General features: G+C 36.3%; 1 long non-coding RNA gene across 1 annotated transcript; it reads right to left on the reverse strand.

The window, feature by feature from the left end:
• Positions 1 to 18,763: 18,763 nt before the first annotated feature.
• Positions 18,764 to 20,503, reverse strand: LOC107015991. The gene is made up of 2 exons (XR_001456403.2): positions 20,086 to 20,503; positions 18,764 to 19,009 (listed from the first exon to the last, which is right to left on the reverse strand). It is a non-coding gene; the product is annotated as an uncharacterized LOC107015991 (long non-coding RNA).
• Between the last annotated feature and the right edge of the window lie 557 nt (positions 20,504 to 21,060).

A 21,060-nucleotide genomic window follows, 5' to 3' on the forward strand; every position in this document is an offset into this window, starting at 1 on the left:
TAAGTGGTGGAGCTGAGGGATGTTTAGGGTATGGAGCATGAGGATATGGGATGGAGGTGGGTTTGTTCCATGGTACCTCAAAGGGGTCTTGGTTCCATGAGACATCATTACTGAACCTTTTTTCTTCCGATTTTAAGCTATTCCGCCAAATTGCAGGGCTTTGTTAGTGGATTTCAAGGCCTCCAGGTTGATGATAGTTCGACTTTAAATGCCTTCCTCTATTCTTTCGCATAATTTGATGATTTCAGCAAAACTCATTTCTGCCACCAGCATCATTCTGTCATAATATTTTGGCTCTTGGGCACGGATGAAGTAGTCTTTCATCTGGGATTCCTCCATGGGAGGTATTCCGCTAGCCACCTCAAACCTCCATCTTATGGCGTAGTCTCTGAAGGATTCGCTAGGCTTCTTCTTTAGGTTTTGAATGTAGAACCAGTCAGGTGCATTTTCTACATTAAAACTAAACATGTTGATGAAGTCTGTTGCCAGGTCCACCCAATCAACCCATTTTCAAGGGTCTTGCTCAATATACCATTATAGGGCCTCCCCAGTAAGACTCCTTATAAACAACTTCATGAGTATCTTCTTGTCTCTCCCAACTCCTATAAGTTTGTCACAATACATTCTTAGGTGGGATTTGGGATCCCCAATGCCATTAAACATCTCGAACTATAGAAGCTTGTATCCTTTAGGCAGTTCTATATCAGGGTGCATGCTCAAATTCTCGTAGCTCAGCCTTGCTACCCTCATGCTTCCTTCCATATGTTGCACCATGTTGGTCAAGCTATCTGATCTCCCGGTCAGGTTTTTTTAATCATAATGACCTTTTGGTCGGGATCTGAGTCATGGAGGTCATGGGTCACAAGTTTGGTTTTCACATTTATGGGATTGAGGTTGTTATTTCCAAGAGTATGTGAAGGGTATGTATTTGGAGTTTCTTCTATGAGGATTGCTTTGGTTTTCTGCTGGTAATGTTTAAAAGGAATTTGGGTGTTTTGGGCATGATGTAGTGGAAAGATATTTGGATGAGTGGGTTTTCGTCGGGATATATTGATCGTAGTACTGTTTGGCATGGTTTTTTGGTTAGTGTGACGAGGATTGTTTATATTTTCTTCAAACTGGGTTCCGAGAGAGATAGAAAACTTGACAAAACCGTGCATATGCTCTACCTCTTCTTCCAACTCAAAAATCTTGCGCTCAAGTCTTAGGACAAGATCACTTGGAAGTTGTCCTCACTCAGAAGTTTTTAACCTTTCGTTGGTGCTGTTGTTGTCCACCATTTTACCCTTGTCTTTGTAGCTTGCTACTTGAGAAGGAGGAGAAGTGGGGTGTCCATTTTGATCGTGTATGTTCTAGAATAAAGGACAAATCAAGGAATGGGGAAAAAATATAGTCAATAGAAAATGATATTAGGGGATTAGGATAATATAATAATGACAACACGTTGTTTGAGATAAATGCCATAAATTTATGGGACCTTGTTGAGCTAGAGGTAGTCCTAAGATGACAGATAAGTCATGCATAATAATTAATTCAAATCTTATTTGTGAATTGGAGTTTAGAGTTAGATAAATAAAATAAATTTCATTTATTGAAATTTATTACATCAAACTAAAGTGAAACTATAAATGAGCTAAAGGAATAGGGATAACATATGGGAATAAAGACTAAACAAAACTTCAATTATGCTGGTCTCGAATGTTAGGCAGAATCGGCTCCCTCATTTTCAGGTGACATCATAATTGGTGTTGAGAAGGTTGTGAACCCATCTTCTTTCCATTTCATCGCCAAAACCTGGAAGACCTTCTTCACTTAAATCTGCAAGATCTGCGTCCTCTAGCAGCCACACGTAATATTCAGGTGTGCAGAAGGGTCGATGCTCTTGAACATCGATATACCACCTTTTCCAATCTTCGTAGTATGGTGTTCACTTGACGTATTCTCCCCCAAAGTCATACCCATGGAGGCCCACATGGGATCGTAGAGGTATCATTTGGATTTGTGAGAACTGTCGAAGGACTCGGAGTGGTGCGTATGATTGCAGACCGTTCAAGATAATATTCTCGATAAAAGTAAAGCTCATTAACCCTTATAATGGCACTCCGAGGCTTCAACCAATAACACTTCCATTGGATTTCAATGGCTAAGCGCTCCCTTAGGTACATGAATCAGTCCTCCGTTCCCACGGGGGAAATAAAATATATCATCCTTAAAGGATGATTGATAATTGTGTTCCTCGTGGCTGCTTCAAAAAAGTCTACCTTATTAGACCTTTAGTAGAAGTGTGCAATAGACCATAGTTGCAACAGAAAGTTACACCTCTCGAATTACCTCTTGCCTTTGGTGCACGTAATCAATGGTCTTAGCATTTCCGCAAGTATCATGGGGACTATGGTCTTCCCACCTCGAGCCAATATAAGGATCACATAACACAAGCTAGTGTGGATTTTTCCTCTTTCCCTAGGGAAAACCAATGAGCCTAATATTTGACAGCGAATGCGTTAATACAATATCTTTCCCATCTTGCAGGAGAGCAATTAAATTCTCTGTGAAAATTTTTATGGCCTTCCTTGTCTCCAAAACGTGAGTACAGGAACTCTAAAGAAATCCACCCTCTTTCAGACAAAGAAAACTCTGATCATGACGCATGCCTATTTGCTTCGAAAAGGACCTTGGAGTTGGCTTGTGTGGCACAATCAATTACCGTTCTTTGTATGAGAGACCCAGAAACCCACCTATATCCTAAATTGTTGGGGTTAACTCAAAGTCCTTGAATTTGAAAACTAACCTCTCAGGGTTCCAAAATTTCAACAATGCCTTGATCAAGTAAGGTCTGACTCAACGGAGATCAAGCGGTAAAGCCACAAGAATCATGCAAATAAGGAAAGACAGTATGAGATTAAACATGTAAGTAAACAAATAGGGGAAAGGGAAAGGGTGAAAACATGCCAAAAAACAAATAAGGGAGAGGGAAAGGGGTGGAACATGGAAAGTAGACATTAAATAAGGAAACAAAATAATAACTAAACATGGTAATCACCTAAACAAATAATGAAATAACTAAATAAAGTAAACTCCACATAAACAAACATTAAATACGTAATGGTAAGAACGTAATATCTCCAGAAGAGTCTTCCATTCTGTCACACCCATATTTTCGCAAAAACGGGTTTGGATGCACGACTTAATAAATCTTTTGGATTTGAAGAGTCGTCACCTAACGAATTAAGGCGCATTAGGACACGTATCTAATCTAATTAAGTCTAATAAAAGTCAACGAGCCAGAGATTAGGGTATTAGTTCAAATTACCTCGAGTGGAAGGTTTTAGGAATGTCTCATTGTCCACAAATGTGGGTCCCGGTCGTATCTCATACAATTTATGTAGGGGTTACAAGTAACAATTAAGTCACTTCATTATTTAATTATTAAATTAATCATACTAAGGATAACGAATATAAAACCATTAACCTCACATTATTCTAATTGTTTAGGTAAGCATGCAAGGCTAGATTATAAATGATAAATAATCAACACTATTTTATTTATTTTTATTATTTAGTTAGTTAAGCATAAAAACACTAAATGATAATATTAAACAATTAGAGTAACTTTATTATTTTAATTAGTTGAACATGCAACACTAGGTGACAACAAATATTAAACAATTAATATATTAATTATTTTTATTAATTAATTAAGCATGTAAGGCTATCTGATAAAATAATGAACACGACAAATATTAAGCAAAGATAAAAGGACAAGCAAGGAGATAGAAAATAGACATATAGATAAACAAACAATATTATATGTTACTTAAGGTACCCAACATAAATATAATTAAATTAAAACAAATAAAGGGATAAACGGTCAGGAAACAGGAATATGCAGCAAACTATTCCATTTATTTAACATGCTGTAAATTAATTATTAATACCTATGAACATGATTTCTAGATAATTGAAAAGTTCAAATATTGCATAGTACCTATAGGCATGATATTCTAAAATAAATAAAATCAAATCTACAACCTATAGAAATGGTTTCAAATTATTATTAGTCAATTTCTAAATTTTAACAAAGTTAGCATGTTATTCAAGATTCTACAAGTTTAAGGTCATAGCAAGTTTATCGCATATTCATATTATGTTGACTAATCAAACAAAGTTACCACCAAATATTTATTTTAAGTCAATTACTAAGATATATTCTAATACTTTCCTATTACATTATTTGAACCACATAGACAGATTTAAAACCCACACGTATTAGCACAAAATGAAAAGTAAAAGAGATATTTACCACGTACTTCCCTCCCCCCTTACATGATCCCCCAAATATTTTCATATACATACTAAAGTTGAGTTTATACAACATTACAAATCAAAACACACAACAAATACGAGTTAAAATAAATAATAAAATAATCTCAAGGCGACTTTTCAACTTGAACTTCAAGTTCAGAACCTGTTAAAGAAATCATTACACTACACACAAGATAATATTTATTTAGACAAGATAAGACATACAAACATTTAGTTAACAATAAATTACACATATAAAAAAGTAGAAAAGAAACTTACATAAATATATGGATGCAAAATTATACAAATGCTAATTAAGAATACTAACCGGTTAAGTATGCAAAACTATCAGCAATGAAGATCTGCACTTAATCAAATGACAGAAACAAACACAGTGAAATAGGAAGTACAGAGAGGAACCTAAAAGTTTACCGAATTGCTTAATAATTTATTTTTATTAAAATAGGGAGAGAACAATATTTGTGTATCTTCAGCAGGTAAGCAATGTGAGGATGTCCGTTCAAATAATGAAGGGAAGGGGGTCTTATATAGTCACTAGGAAAACGAACAAATAAGGAAAAAGGAACTAATTGATTCAAGTAAAAATTTTCCTTATTTAAAAGGAAGCAAGATTGCTTCACTAGCACCAGGGAAGGATACAAATAACAATTAAAAATTTGTTAAGGCATGATTCGGCCAACAATTACCAAGAATATATTATCAAAGGAAACAAATTTTATTTTATTTAAGAAAAACCGATCCTTCCTTGTTTTACCTAAGCGATCCGCATTAATACAACACATTTCATCAAATTTTGCCAAAAATAAGAAATTAGTCAATAAGAATCAATCAATCAACATAAATACATTTAGTAAGATATTGCAAGCAATCCAAAAAATTACCAAATAAATAGGTACGAGAATTATCACAGAAGTTAATTTTGGGTATACTATAGCCAGCGACAATGATTATAAGATTAATCAAGATTGAACTTAGGATATAGACTAAACATAAAAGATCATTAGCAGCAATAAGAATATTAAAAAAATAAGACTAAATGCACGAGAATACCATCATGTTTTGAACTAATAACAATGAACAAATTGCAACAGATTAACATACTTTAAGCAAGATTTATGTCGATTTTCACATAAACATACATGAAATTTTCATTTAAAAAAATGAAATCAGACTGCAGGTAAAGAAAAGAATAAACATTCTAAAAAGGGAGAAAAGAGATCCGTCTTTTGAGAAACTCGAATTTTCCAAAAGGCCTCGCCAGAGCTCGCTACTTTATTATTGTTTCTAGCCAGCTAGAGTTGCTGGTTGTTGGAGCATTGCTGCTATTGTTGTCGCCATAAAAGAAAAGGTAGGTACAAAGGGAGGCGGTGTTTCACCGGAGCAAGGCGAGAGGAGGGGTGGAGAGACAGAAGGAAGGAGAGGAGAAGAGGGGGAAACAAACAAGAGAGAATGGCTAAGGGAGTGGCGGGAGAGGGGTGTCGCCCGGCTGCTGCTTCGTCAGAGATTGGTGGGCAAACAAGGTTGACTTAGTAGCCGATTTTTTCCAACCGAAGACAGATGTAAGTGGGATGAATTGAGATGGTGTAGTGTTGAAAAACGGTACGACCGAGACTTTGGTATTAAGTCGCATTTATATCTCTTGTTATACGAGAATCAGGTCGTGTGCATGTTCTAGATTCAAGAGCAAATGAAACTCTTTAAAATTGAAACAGTGGTAAGATATTTGAAAGGGCACGATATCGGCTTGAATGGATAAGACTAGAGTAGCAATAAGAGAGAGATAGGGAAGAGAGAGGAGTATGATAGAGAAGTGAGAAGAGAACGATAACCTTCAAATTCTAAAATGACTACACGTCCTTTTGTAAGCCGAACAAGACTAAACATCGTTTTAAGGCGGACGAGCCTAAATGTCCGATAAGGCGTACGAGCCTAAATATCGCATTGTAAGGAAGACGAGCCTAAATGCCTCATTGTAAGGGGAACGAGCCTAACATCCTATTGTAAGGCGGACGAGCCTAGATGTCGCATTGTAAGGCGGACGAGCCTAACATCCTACTGTATTGTAGACGATCCTAGATATCGTATTGTAAGGTCGACGAACCTAGTTTCCTATTAGATGGCGGATGAGCCTAAATGTCTTATTGTAAGGTCGACGAACCTAGATGTTCCATTATAAGGAGGACGAGCATAAATGTCGTATTGTAAGGCAGATGAGCTATCGTCATATTATAAGGCAGACGAACCTTGTGTTCTATTATGAGGCGAATGAGCCTAAAAAGCAGCAAATTGCTAATAGCATCTTCAAAATAGTCTGAGTGGTAGCTTGAGTGGCCCGAGCGATGCAAGTAGCCAAGAATTTGACAAAATCTTTGTTTGCGACAGACATGTACGCATGGAAACATTAATTCAGAGGGTGATTTATATTTTTTGTGATATGCACATTTATGACTTGTAATATGACTAAATGAAGTGATTACAGAAAATATTTGAAATAAACATTCAATGTAAACATAATGCGATTTCTTATATCGACCTTGAATGTTTGCCTTAAGACTATGAAAATGATGTCTTATGCTAGAGTGTCTAGGGCCATGATACGCAAAATAATTCCTCAAGTTATGAAAATGTTGTCTGCAGTCCATGAGAATGATGCCTTTAGATTATGATACCATCGGATCATGATGCACAGAAATTAAATCCTTAGGCCATGATATGATATCCGAAGGCCATGAAAGATAATTCCTTTAGACTATGACTTCTTAGGAATATAAATAATGAGAAAACAAAGTGTATTTGTGATTCGGGCATATGTTGACCCTTGTGATTTGATTTGAATTTGTTCGAGCACATGCAGTTTTAGGCATGATGCAATTCTCGGACATATGCAATTCTCGGGCGCAATGAGATTTGGGGCACAAACAATAATGCAATTCTTTAGGTACGATGCAATCATGGGAACTTGCAGTTTCGGGCACATAAAATCTGGGGCAAATGTTTTTTCAGGCACATGCAACAGTTGATTGCGAGCATAAAGTAGCTCAAACATTCGCCTTGTGTGGAAGTTTGAGCGTCCTTCGTCGGGCTCAACAGTGATGTGATCATCCTTAAGACAGGTTGAAGCTGCTTTTTATATATTTATTACATGTACTTTCTACATTCAAATAAAAATTCATGAGTTTAAAATAGGGGGGTTGATCTGCTCTATGTGGTGTGCTTCATTTGACTCGCCATCCACACCTCTCTGGGCATCTACTTTGAAGAAATACTTACAATAAAAATTTTTTTTAAAAGATATTGAAATTATCACTTTGCAAAAGTGAGGTTGAATCCTTGAACGATCTTTGTTGATGATTTGTAGCTTTATTGCTTGTGAATTTTTGAGGCCCTCTCAAAAATTCTGCCTCAGCCTTGATTTGCAAAAATTTTGAGACCCTCTTAAAATTCTGCCCCAGTGGTACTTTGTGAGACGAAGTGCTTTTGATGGAATTTTTTAGTTCATCTCAAAAATTCTGCCCCAATATCGAGATGTGCATGAATAAAGCTCTAATAGAATTTTTGAGATCCTCTCAAAAATTCTGCCCCAGTTACCAATGAAAAGGGAGGGTAAATGAGATTTTAATCATAATAAGACAAAACTCCATAGGAGCGCCTACATATCCCCTCTTAAACAAAATCAGGTCTATTGTAGTTCAAAATTACAAAAGCATAAGCAAACATTAGATGTAATATCTCTTCGCAGAATTAGAGTTGAAAGGTTTGTGCCATACTTCTTCGTACATTTCTATAAGTATGAGGGTGCACCAGTCAGTACCCGAGAAATTATGTATGGGCCTTGCCAGTTCGGTGAGAATTTACCCTTTGCTTCATCTTGATTTGAGAAAATCCGCTTCAAAACTTGTTGTCCATGTGATAAATGTATGGGGGTAACCTTCTTGTTGAAAGTTATAGCCATCTATTCTGATAGAGCTGACCATGACAAATGGCGTCAATTCTTCTTCCATCTATTAGTTGCAGATTATCTGCCCGAACTTGTACCCATTCAGCGTCATTGAACTCTGCTTCTTGAATAATCCTTATAGACGACATCTCTACTTCATCAGGTATCACAACTTCATTACCATATACTATAAAGTAAGGTGTGGCCCCAATAGAAGTTCTGATTGTGATGCGCTACCCCATCAATGCAAAGGGTAGCTTTTTATGCCAACGTATGTGATTATCGATCATCTTGCACAGTATCCTCTTGATGTTCTTAGTTGTTGTCTCAAAAGCCCCATTATTTTGTGGTAATTATGTTGTAGAATTTCAACGACTGATCTTGACCTTCTCACATGGTGATCTCATAAAATCACTATTTATGTTGGTTCCATTGTCAGTGATGATTGACTGAGGAATCCCGAACGTACAAATAATGTTATTTTTAACAAAATCATCCCCAACCTTCTTTGTCACTGATTTTTAGGAGGTGGCTTCGACCCACTTAATGAAGGACTCAATTGCAACAAGGATGACTCTATGTCCAATAGATGTTGTTGGCTCGATGGAGACAATGACATCCAAGCCCCATGCTGCGAATGGCCAAGGTGAACTAGTGGCATGGAGTTCGTTGGAAGGAACTCGAATAATATATGCATGAGTCTGACATTGGTGGCATTTCTGGACATAGAGAATGCAATCTATCTCCATAGCTAGCCAAAAATATCCCAATCTTATAATTTTCTTTGCTAATGTAAAACCGTTCATCTGAGGGCCACATGTTCCTGCATGTATCTCTTCAAGCAGCATGCTAGCCTCTCCAGCTTTGACACATCTTAGCAAACCCAATTCAGGAGTCCTCCTATAAAGGATTTCTCCACTTAAAAAGAATTGGGTTGCTAACCTCCAAATTTTATGCTTTAGTACATTAGTAGCATTTTCTCAATAATCACCACTCTTCAGTATTCTGGAATATCATTGTACCAAGGCCTTCCATCACACTCTTCCTCAACATGGAAACAATAAGCGGGTTGCTCATACATATGGATGTAAATAGGATCAATATAATTACGATCAGGATGTTTAATCAAGGAAAACATTGTGGCTAAGGCGTCTGCGAATTCATTTTGGATCCTTGGCACATGTTTCAATTTTGTATTGACGAACCTTTTGCAAAATCTACGCACGCAATCCAGGTATGGTAACAACTTTTTATTATTTGTTGCCCAATCACTTCGAACGTGATGAATCAATAGGTCTGAATCCCCTATTATTAGTATTTCTTGGACGTCCAAATCAATTAGCCGTCGGAGCCCCTATATGCAAGCTTCATATTTGGCCATATTATTTGAACAAAGGAATTTGAGTTTCGATGATACCAGATAATGTTGTTCGGTTGAAGATATCAAAACAGCTCCGATGCTAGATCCTTTTAAATTTTCTTCTCCATCAAATAACATCTTCCATCCATCATATTCCTCAGAAATTTCTTCCCCCACAAAATCCACATCCTCATACGGAAAGTAGACCTTTAACGGCCTATAATCATCGTCAATGGGATTTTTCGCCATATGATCGGCTAATGCATGTGCCTTCACTGCTTTTTGTGTAACATGAACTATGTCAAACTCGCTCAATAATCTCAGCCATTTAGCCAGTTTACCTGTGGACATGGACTTTTGAAAGATAAAATTCAGAGGGTCCATCCTTGAAATCATATAATTAGTGTGCGAGGAGAGATAATGTCACAACTTTTGGGCAACCCAAGTTAGGGCACAACAAGTACGCTCCAATAGAAAGTATCAAGCTTCGTATGATGTAAACTTCTTGCTCATGTAATATATCACCTACTCCTTCCATCCTGTTTCATCATGTTTCCCCAAGATGCAACTGAAAGCATTATCCAATAGAAATATGTATAACAACAATGGCCTACCGGGATCTGTTTGAACCAACATAGGAGGGTTAGATAGATAATCTTTGATCCTATCAAATGTATGTTGACATTCATCTGTCCATTTCATCACATCATTTTTCTTTAACAGCTTTCAGATAGGCTAACAACTGACAGTAGATTGGGCTATGAAGCAGCTAATGTAGTTATGTCATCCCAAGAAACTCATTACCTCTTTTCTACTCTTTGGCGGGGCAGGGTCATGAATGTCTTTTATCTTCAATGGATCCCATTCTATACATCGACGACTGATGATGAAACCCAAAAGCTTTCCAGCAGGAACACCAAAGACACATTTTGTTGTATTTAGCTTCATATTATACTTGCGTAGCCAAGCAAAGAACTTTCATTTGTCATCCACATAAACTTCAATTTCCTTGTGGATCATGTCCTGAAACAAAGTATTCGATTCTCTCATGTACGTATCCCCAACGTTCTTTAATCCGAAAGGCATTACCTTGTAATTTTAGACACCCCACGATGTCATGAATCAGCATAGTCCTTGTGCATCTCAATTTTATGATAGCCGGCAAAGAAATCCACAAATGATTGTGCTTCACGCTTAGCACAGTTGTCAATCAGTATGTGTATGCTAGGCAATGGAAAATTATCTTTAGGACTATCCTTGTTGAGATCCTGATTATTCACACAGACTCTAACCTTGCCATTTTTTTTGGGCACTGGAACGACATTCGCAAGCCAGGTTGGATACTTTGTCACTTGAAGGATTCTGACATCTAATTGCTTTAATACTTCTTCTTTGATTTTCAAACGCAACTCACACTTGTATTTTATAAGTTTCTGCTTCACAGGGGGACATGCTGGATTGGTGGGAAGTCGATGGGCTGCGATTGAAGTGCTTAGTCTTGTCATGTTTGCATAAGACCATGCGATAATATCCTTATTATCTATGAGAAACTCGGTATATATTTTTATAACAAATTTTAATGGGAGAAATAATAATGCACAAACAAATAAAAGATATTAAATGAATGGGAAAAGAACTTTCTTGATTATAAACTCCAGATTTGCATAAAATTAGCATTTGAAAGCAGTAGCACAACAATTGGAATTTAAAACTGTTTATTGGAAACCTCCTTTTTTTTATTTTAAAAAACTTGATAGAAAATATCTTCCAGAGCTACCCAGATGCCCGACAAGGTCTTCATCGAGTTGAGGTCTAGTTGTTGATACTGATCTGTGCCTTCTTGCTTTCACTAGGGTCCCCCTTCTCCACCTCGTTAATCACCACATTGCAAACCTTCCGTTCTTTTTTAGTCAAAGACAACCCCTTCATGTATTCTAAAAGCTCATCCATGATGTCACCCATAAAACCTACTGATCGAAATGATTAGTGCAACGGTGGTATGGGTTTCTTCAATATATAATAGTACCCATCTCTAGGTAGATGCCAATCAAACCACTCCGCTGTAGTGTATTTATATCCCAGGCCAAAAGTGGTGGAATGACAAACAATTGTATATGGTCGACTATCCCTTGCAATTCAGCTCCAAAACCATTCCCAAGTTCAACCGAATTAGGCCATCATATCTATGATCTTCTGGCTAAATCAAGGTTGCACTTAAATGTTCCCGACAAGCTCCATTGTATGGTACATCTCGCCATCCATATGCTCTCTTCATTCAATCGCGTATACAAGATATCTTTTTTCTCCTGGACTACAACCTCTTCATAATCCCATTCAAACTTCAAGCATTGTTGAAGCGTAGATGGAACTGCTCCAGCCATATGAATCCATAGACTACCCAACAATAAGTTATGTGATGAGGGAATGTCCAAGACTTGGAAAGCTATTGGGAATGTGGAAGGATCAATGAGCATGTCCAAGGTTATATCCCTCTGAGAGCCATCAAATGTTCTCACATTCATCTTCCAGGTTTGAATTTTTGCACTATCCATACCTAACCTTCTCAACGTGCTTAGAAGGCAAAATATTCAAACCTGATCCTGTATCAACCAACGCTTTGGTGATCACCTTGTCTTGATAGTAAATTGAAATGTACAAACCTTATTGTTGGATGTTCCTTCGAGTTGAACTCATCTATGTGGAAAGATATTTTGTAGGTCTCAAAAACCTGCCCGATCATTTGGGCTACTTCTTCATGAGTGATACTAGATGGGACATAGGCTTCAACCAGGACCTTCAAAAGGGCATTACGATGAGTTTCAGAAGATTCTAGCAAAGCCATGATTGATATTTGTACTACTATTAACGCTTAGGTGGTGGTAGTCATGGATTCTTTTGTCTCGAGGGCCCAGATAGATTCTTCCCAATCCCAGACATGACCAACTTCCAGCATGTTGACCTGGTTTTTTGGAAGATGATATTGCAACATTCGGTGTAGAATCCTTGAGCTGTATGGCCTCTGTATCAATCATCATTTGAACCTTATCTTTCAAGGCTCTGCAAACTTCGGTAGTGTGACCCTTCATCCTAGAATGATAGGCACAGACCTTGTTAGGGTCGTTTGCACGGACATCCACAAGTAATTCAGGGATTGGGGTGACGTAGCCAGCTTACTTCAACCTCTCATAAAGCTGGGCTATGGGTTCAGCCAAAAGGATAGAATTTTTTGCAGGTCTTATCTCATATATAGGTCTGCTTTAGTAATTTCGTGTTTAAATGGGTGGAGGAGTTCGGAAGTATGTTGGTTGGGAATTATAGAAGGGATATGCAGCTTGCGGATAATGGGGAGGAGTATTTTTCTAATATATTGGCATGGGTTTGGGATATACAGGTGATGGAGCTGAGGGATGTTGAGGGTATGAAGTATGAGGATATGGGGATGGAGGTGGGTTTGTTGCTTGGTACCTCAAAGAGGTCTTGGTTCCATGAGCCATCATTACGGAACCTTTTTTTCTTTTGATTTTATGCTATTCCGCCATATTGCAGTGCTTTGTTAATGGCTTACAAGGCCTCTAGGTTGATGATAGTCCCATTTTTTGTGTTCCTCTATTCTTTTGCCTAATTTGATGATTTTAGCAAAACTCTTTTTAGTCACCAGCATCATCTTTTCATAATATTGTGGATTTTGGGCCTAGATGAAGTAGTCTTTCATCTGGGATTCCTCCATGGGAGATCTGGCCCTAGCTGCCTCAAACCTTTATCTTATGGCATAGTCTATAAAGGATTTGCTAGGTTTCTTCTTCAGGTTTTGAAGGTAGAACCAGTCATGTGCATTTTCTACATCAAAACCAAACATGTTCATGAAGTCTGTTGCCAGGTCCACCCACTCAACCCATTTTCGAGGGTCTTGATCAATATACCATGATAGGGCCTCCCTAGTGAGACTACTCATGAACAACTTCATGAGTATCTTCTCGTCTCTCCCAACCCCTACAAGTTTGTCACAATACATTCGTAGGTGGGCTTTGGGATCCCCTATTCTATTAATCATCTCAAACTATGAAAGCTTGTATCCTTCAGCAGTTCTACATCAGGGTGCATGCACAAATTCTCGTAACTCAGCCTTACTATCCTCATGCTCCATTCCACATGTTGCACCCTGTTGGCCAAGCTATCTAATCTCTCTGTCAGGGTTTTTATCATAAAATCCTTTTGGTGGGGCTCTGATTCGTGGAGGTCATGGGTCACAAGAGTGGTTTCCACAGACATGGGATAGAGGTTTTATTTCCAAGAGCATATGAAGGGTTTGAATTTGGATTTGTTTCTGGGAGGGTTTGCTTGGTTTGCTGGTAGTAATAGCGAAAAGAAATTTGGTTGTTTTGGGCATGAAGTGGTGGAAAGATATTTTGATGAGTGGCTTCGGGTCGAGATATATTGATCAGATGATTGTTTGGCATGGTTGTTTGGTTAGTTTGATGAGGATTATCTACATTTTCTCTAAACTAGGTTCTAAGAGAGATATAGAACTTTTTCAGATCGTGCATATGCACTACCTCTTCTTCTAACTCCAAAATGTTGAGTCAAGTCTTACGACAAGATCACTTGGAAACTATCCTCCCTCAGAAGTTTATAATCTTTCATTGGTGTTGTTGTCGTCAACCTTTTTACCCTTGTCTTTGTAGCTAGCTTTTTCCAGAAGGAGGAGAAAGGGGGGGTCCCTTTTTATCGTCTATGTGCCAGAATGAAGAATAGATCAACCTTAGGAATGGGTAAAATAATAGAGTCAACTGAAAATGATGTTAGGGGAATAGGATAATATGGTAATGACAACACGTTGTTTTAAATAAACGCCCTAAGTGCATGGGACCTCGTTGAGCCTGAGGTAGGCCTAAGACGACATATAAGTGATGCATAATAATTAATTCAATCCTTATTTGTCAACTGGAGTTTAGAATTAGAGAAATAAAACAAATTTCATTTATTGAAATTTATTACATCAAACTAAAATGAAAGTAGAAATCAGCTAAAGGCTAGGGATAACATACAGGAATAAAGACCAAAAAAAAACTTCAATGATGTTGGTCTTCCATGTTAGGTACAATCTGCTTCCTCAGTTCTGGGGTGACATCATAATTGGCGTTGAGAAGGTTGCGAGCCCATCTTCTTTCCCTTTCATCATTAAAACCCTGAATACTTCACTCAAATTTATATGCACTGCGTGCTCTAGAAGCCACACGTAATATTTAGGTGTGCAGATGGGTCGATGCTCTTGAACATCGATAGTTACCACCTTTTCCCATCTTCGTAGTATATGGTGTTCACTGACGGTATTTCTGTCCCAAAGCCATACCATTATGGCCCATGTGGGTTCATAGAGGTATCATTTGGATTTGTCCGAATTATCAAAGGACTCGGAGTGATGCGTATGGTTGCACACATTGAAGACAATAATCTCGTTAAAGTAAAGCTCATTACCCATGGCATGCTGAGGCTTCAACCAATAATACTTCCTTTTAATTTTAATGGTTGACCGCTCCCTTAGGTACATGAAATAGTCCTCCGTTCCCACAGGGAAATAAAAATATTTCATCCTTAAAAGATGATTGTTAATTTTATTCCCTATGGTTCCTCGAGCAATGTCTACCTTATTAGACCTTTGGTAGAAGTGTTTAATAGCCCAGAGTGGCAACAGAAAGTTACACCCCTCGAATTACCTCTTGCCTTTTGCGCACGTAATCAATGCTCTTAGAATTTCCGCAAGTATCATGGGGACTATGGTCTTCCCACCTCAAGCCAACATACGGACCACATAACACAAGCTAGTGTGGATTTTTTCCTCTTTCACTAGGAAAACCAATGAGCCTTATAATGCGACGGCGAATGCGCTAACACGATATCTTTTCCATTTTGCAGAAGAGCAAGCAAATTCTCTGTGAATGTTTTTTTGGCCTTTCTCATCTCCAAAACGTAAGTACCGGAACTCTAAATAAATCCACCCCTCATTCATATAAAGTAAACTCGTATCATGATGCATGCCCATTTGCTTCAAAAAGGTCCTTGGTGTTAGCTTGTGGCGCACAATCATTTCCCATTCTTTGTATAAAAGACCCAGATACCTACAAATATCCCCAAATGTTGGGGTTAGCTCAAAGTACTTGAATTTTAAAACTAACTTCTGAGGTTCCCAAAATTTCAACAATGCCTTGATCAAGTAACGGTCTGACTCGAAGGAGATCAAAGCGGTAAGGCCACCTAGTAGTTCATTTGCCTCTAACTCTTGGTTTCTCTGAATATCTCTCCACCAAACCTTCAGGGTAGGATTCACTTTGACCACCATTTGTGTGTTGGGGAAATGAGGGTATGCCACGACTGTGAAAACAAAACAACAATCGATTTCTAAACTCTATTTTGACAAAGTTTGTTTGATTTAATTACTATAATCACATTGACACATAAATATGCAATTTATCTAAAAGGTGTTGGGGCCCTTTAGACAATAGGATGGATGCTAATTATGTGGATTGACGTCAAAGGTCAACGCACCTAGAGTTGAAAGAGATTCTATGCGAGAGGCTCATGGTTTTGAAGTAGTAAAACTATACTTTCCGTCCAGCATATGCCGACTCTCTATAACAGATATTTGAAGAGAAATGGAGTAGTTGTGAGAGGTGAAAAGGCACAACATCACAATAAAAAGTACAAAAATGGAAGAGGGTTCCAATTGGGGAAGTATGAGCGGAATGTCAGTTATCAAAGCAATAACATTTATCACTTAGGTGGAAATCAGTAACACATAGGATTTTTTGTAAAAGCGATAAAGAAATAAATAAGCGTAAGTAAAGGAAAGTATACTATAAACATATTAAATCATAAAAATTAGGAAAGAAGGTATGGGATTAAACATGCAAGTAAACAAATAGGGGAGAGGGAAAGGTGAAATATGACAATAAACAAATAAGGAAGAAGGAAAGGGGTGGAACATGGAAAGTAGAAAATAAATAAGGAAACAAAATAATAACTAAACATGGAAATCACCTAAACAAATAATGATATAACCAAATAATGTAAACTCCACATAAATAAGCATGAAATACGTAATGGTAAGAAACTAATATCCCGGCAAAGTCGTCATTTTGTAGCGCCCCATTTTTTCGCAAAAACGGGTTTGGATGCACAACCTAACAACTCTTTTTGGTTTGAAGAGTCGTCGTCTAACGAATTAAGACGCGTTAGTGCACTTATCTAACCTAATTAAATCTAACAACGGTCAACGAGCCAGAGATCAGGGTAAGTTTTCAAATTAACTCGAGAGAACATGTAGGCATCTCTCGAGGTCCACAAATGTAGGTGCCGACCGTATCTTATTCAATTTATTTGGGGGTTACAAGTAACAAATAAGGTCACTTCATTATTTAGTTATTAAATTAATCTTCCTTACTAAGTGACAACAAATATAAAATAATTAAGCTCACATTATTTTAATTGGGTAGTCAAGCATGCAAGGCTAGATTATAAATGATAAACAATCAACACTAATTTATTTATTTTTATTATATAGTTAATTAAGCATACGAACACTAAGTGATAATATTAAACAATTAGAATAACTTTATTATTTTAATTAGTTAAACATGCAACACTAGGTGACAACAATATTAAACTATTAAGATATCAATTATTTTAATGAATTAATTATGCATGTAAGGTTATGCGATAAAATAATAAACACAACAAATATTAAGCAAAGATAAAGGACAAGCAAGGAGACAGAAAATAGACAAATAGATAAGCAAACAATATTATATATTGCATAAGCTACCCCAAATAATCTAATTAAATTAAAATTAATAAAGGGATAAAAGAGAAGGGAAACTCTGATAGTTTTTTTTGGATCAGCACTCGACTTTTCTTTTTATTTTTCGATAGGCTTCCGTATAGGGACGGACAAAACCAAGGTTTGTCTATTCAAGGCTGAGTCAATGCCATCATCTCCGTAGGGCCAACTACCTCTACCCTACCACCGTATACATTTGGTACCTATAGGGTGCATAATTGTCCCAACTTAATGTTCAAGAAGCATTGGACTTAGTAGGGTTATTTGCGGAAAAAATAAAATATAAGGCCCTCCTAGACACCAAGCATAAAATATTGGACAACATTCAATACGAAAAATCCCAAGTTCGCCTCTACATTTTATTAGACATGCTATCACATACACATCAGTGTGAAAGTGTTATGACACGATGCAAAGTTCATTTATTTTATTAATGAAGCATGCGAGAATTATTTATCTGTTAATTGATTACAAGTGGAAAAATAATTATTCATGATGCTGAAAACTAAGATTTGGGCAAAAATTTATTAGGATAGCAAAAATAAAGTGAGATTATACAAAAAAGAGCATGTTAATGCAAAAGTAGAGTAAACTATTAAAAAGTGTATTTTAAAGTAGCGTGCAATTATAGTTATTGACTGATTTTAAATGATTTGTAGATGTAGGAAAAACTATTTTTTAGAGCAGATTAATGCAGGAGATTATTTTTTAGGACAGTGACAAATTGGTTATTAATGTCAAATCTATATTTTTAGCAGAAAATAATGACAATGCAGATATCTAAAAAGCAGATTATTATTAATGCAGAAATATTTTTAGGTCGTCAATTTTGTTAGATGCAAAAATTCATTATTTGGAAGGATTTTATCAGGGCAGATTTTAAATTTTAAACATGCAGGAGCCGGTTTATTAACTTTATATAGGTAACAGAAATAATAATATCACAGGAGTTATTTAGAGCACAAATATGCAGCAAACTATTCATTTATTTAACATGTTGTAAATTAATTAATAATACTTCTGAACATGATTTCTAGATGATTGAAAAGTCCAAATATTGCATAGAACATATAAGTATGATATTCTAAAATATAGTCATGATTTCTAATTATTATTAGTCAATTTCTGAATTTTAACAATATTAGCATGTTATTTAAGATTCTACAAGTTAAAGGTTATAACAAGTTTAATCGCATATTCATATTATGTTGACTAATCAAACAAAGTTACAACCAAATATTGATTTAAGTCAATTACTAAGATATATTCTAATAATCGCCTAATTAATTATTAGAGCCACATAGACAGATTTAAAATCCAACCCACGCGTATTAGCACAAAAAGAAAAGTAAAAGAGATATTTAGCACGTAGTTCCCTCCCCCCTTAGACAATCCCCCAAATATTTTCATGTATATACTAGAATTAGATCTTTTATACAACATTACAAATCAAAATACATAACAAATAATAGTTAAAAATACATAAATAAAATTATCTCGAGGCGACTCTTCAACTTGGACTTCAAGTTCAGGTCCTGTTGAAGAAAGCAATACACTACATACATGATAATATTTATTTAGATAAGATAAGACATACAAACATTTAGTTAACAATAAATTACACATATAAAAAAAGTAGAAAACAAACTTACATAAATATATGGATGCAAAATAATATAAATGTTAATTAAGAATACTAACCGGTTAAGTAGGCAAATGTATTAGCAAAGAAGATCCGCACTTAATCAAATCACAGACACGTATACAGTGAAATAGCAACTATAGAGAAGAACCTCAAAGTTTACCGAATTGCTTAATAATTTATTTATTTTTAGAATAGAGAGAGCAATATGTCGGTCTCTTCAGCACGTAAACAATGTGAGGATGCCTGTTCAAATAATGAAGGGAAGGGAGTCTTATATAGTCAATAGGAAAACGAACAAATAAGGAAGAGGGAACTAATTGATTCAAATAAAATTTTTACTTATTTAAAAGGAAGCAAAATAGGTCCAATAGCACCAAGGAAGGAAACAAATAACAATTCAAAATTTGCTAAGGCATGATTCGGTCAACAATTACAAGGAATAGATTATCAAAGGAGACAAATTTTGTTTTATTTAAGGAAAACCGATCCCTCCTTATTTTACCTAAGCAATCCGCATAATATACAGAAAATTTCATCAAATTTAGCCAAAAATAAGAAACTATCCAGTAAGCATCAATCAATCAACGTAAATACATTGAGTAAGATATTAAAAGCAATCAAAAAAATTACCAAATAAATAGGTATGAGAATTTATCACGGAAGCTAAAGTTTGGATATACTATAGCCACTGACAATGATTATAAGATCAATCAAGATTGAACTTAGGAGATAAACTAAACAGAAAAGTTCTTTAGCAGCAATAAGAATATCACAAAAATAAGACTAAATGCACCAAAATACCATCATGTTTTGAACTAACAACAATGAACAAATTTCAGTAGATTAACATAGTTTAAGCAAGATGCATGTTGATTTTCTCATAAACATACATGAAACTTTCATTAAAAAAACACTGAAATCAAACTGCAGGTAAAAGAAAAGAATAAAATGCTAAAAGGGGAGATATTAATTTAAAGTGAATGTACCCGAACGGGAACCATCTTTTGAAAAACTCAAATTTTCCAAAAGGCCTCGCCAGAGCTTGCTGCTTTGTTGTTGTTTCTAGCCGGCCGGAGCTGCTGGTTGTTGAAGCGTTGCTGCTCTTGCTGTCGCTGGAAAAGAGAAGATAGGTACGTAGGGAGGAGGCGCTTTTCCGGAGCAAGGCGAGAGGAGGGGCGGAGAGACAGAAGGGAGGAGAGGAGAAGAGGGGGAAATAGATAGGAGATAGAGAGAGAGGATGGAGGGAGTGATGAAGAGAGGGGTGTCACCGGGCTGCTGCTTCGTTGGAGAATGGCGAGGAGAGAGGTGGGCCTCCGGAAAAGGGAGAGAGAAAAGGGCTCGCCGCTGGCGATTTTCGCTGAAATGAATGGAGAGAGAGGGGGCGGCTTGAGAGAGAGTGAGAGAGTGAGAATGAATTCGGGTTTGGGGTCTTTTAGATATTAAATTAGGAAAAGGGGTAGGTTTAATTCGGTCCGTTGATTCATGTTGATATGAGAGGCCGAGATTTAAAATATGAGATCAACGGTCAAGAATAAAAGATGGGTCCTCTGATTTGGGTATGAATATTGGCCAAAATTGCAATAAAATGGCTAGGATTGAAATAAAATTTGGATCGGAGTGGCTAGATCTAACATAAATTGGAATAAAATAGGCTAAGATTTAAATAATTTTGAGAAAAATTTAGAAATTGTTATCCAATTGAAATACTACACATATTTTTATACAACTAAAATCACTGAAATTTTAAAGTATTTGAATAAAATAATTATTTCGAAGTTTATTAATAATTTCTAAAATATTTTAATAATATTTACAATAATTTGATAAAGTAAGCATACTAAATATAAACTTTTTTATGCAAAATCGACTAAAATTTTAAACTATAATATTTTTCTAAAATAGGAATATAATAGAATAACATTCCTAAAAATGGTTAAAGATCGATCAAAACTGGGTGTCAA

The sequence above is a fragment of the Solanum pennellii genome, chromosome 1, assembly GCF_001406875.1.
Source record: "Solanum pennellii chromosome 1, SPENNV200".
NCBI lineage: Eukaryota > Viridiplantae > Streptophyta > Magnoliopsida > Solanales > Solanaceae > Solanum > Solanum pennellii.